The following is a 1,588-nucleotide window of genomic DNA, read 5'->3' on the forward strand; positions in this document are numbered from 1 at the left end:
CAGGAAACTTACTTTCACAGACAGACTTTGTTTTTATCCACATCTGGAATGACTCATAGTGCATGTGAGTTTGCTGGCAGCTGGGTGAATAAATATCATTACATTTTTGTAGTTGAGTTTCATTTGCTATATGGGCCAGTTGGAATTTATTTTTGTCCAAAAAACAGCCACAAATACCTTCATTAAAAGACACTCTTGAATTCTAGCTCTGTAGCTACTCCTCTGTAACACAGGGGGCTATATGCTAACCCCTGTCTAAGGCAAATCCCTCCTCTGGAATGATGTACAGCTGCCTTTGGATGCTTAAGTCAGGGAGTGGGGCATGTGCTCTGCAAGAACATTTTGCTACTGTGATTCATATAATCACTCCTTTATTAAGAACATATCATGCCGCGCTTAGACTTCAGTTCTGCAAGACAAGCTCTGGCCTTTTCTTCCATTTGGCCAGTGCAGAGAACAGGAAGGTCCAAATCTTTAACTGGCTCTCTTCAATGGTACTAAGAGGAACATTTAACTATACTCAGGACAATCTCCAATAGCCAGGCTGAATGTGGAGGGGGTGATGCCGAAAAAAAAAGGCTACTGGTAAACATCTCCTTGTTGATGCTGATACCAAGGAAGACAACGCTGGCTGAGTTTATCCCAGACTGACTCAGTATGGAGGAAGCTGCAGATATGTGCTCTACCTGGCACAGCTTCAGCAGCAGCATCAGGGAGTGCTGTGTGGGAATATAGCACCAGGATAACAGCAGGTTGTTGTGTGTTGGAACAAACTGCTGAAAAGTAGGAATATAGGGACTATTTACACAACCAAGGGATAGGGAATACTGCATTTGGTACCTAAAAGTGATACATCTAGTTTTCTTCTTTTGTAGGTGAGAGTAAGCCAGGAACAAACCCACAGACAGCCGTGAATCTACACTGGTGTAAAACTGCCACATAAGAAAGGAGGCTCCAGCTCAGAAGGTATAAATAGAAGGATTAAGGGAAAGGATCAGGAGCTGGAAAGACAGAGGGCACTGTGGCTCAGGATTAATGTGCACTGGCAGGACAGCATGGAGAAAATCTGTTCAGCTCCTGTATGCCTCATGCCAACATCTGGCCTTAGCCTCAGTCCCCTCATTCTTCCCTGTCCCAGCTGAAACACCAGCTGTAAAGGAAGGAGGAGGGTCAAATAAGGTTGTCTTGCTGAAGGCAACTCCACTTCTTTTCCTACATGTACAGATTTTCCTACATTCAAACTGCCTCAGGTTACTCCCACATGAACAGCACATGAATGTACGACAGTATTTTACATGCCAAGGAGATGACAAAAGGTGCAATTCAGGTAGAAGGTGGCTAACCAGCTCTCTCTATGTATACTCTTGTTACCATAACATATTAGGGATGGGTCTGAATGTAGGGTTAAAGCCGGGCGTGGGCTCACTCATGTGTATCTACCCAGAAATAAAGGATGTATAAACATACATATGAGTCAAATTCTCCCTATTAAAAAGGCCTCCAGAGGAAACCAGGAAATAAATCTTTCAAGCATGCTCAAGCCTCTTCAACTGTATAGCTTCTATTCATCTCATGACTATATTTTATT

This window comes from Corapipo altera, unplaced genomic scaffold (assembly GCF_003945725.1).
Source record: "Corapipo altera isolate COAL_440 unplaced genomic scaffold, ASM394572v1 1, whole genome shotgun sequence".
Taxonomy (NCBI): Eukaryota; Metazoa; Chordata; class Aves; order Passeriformes; family Pipridae; genus Corapipo; species Corapipo altera.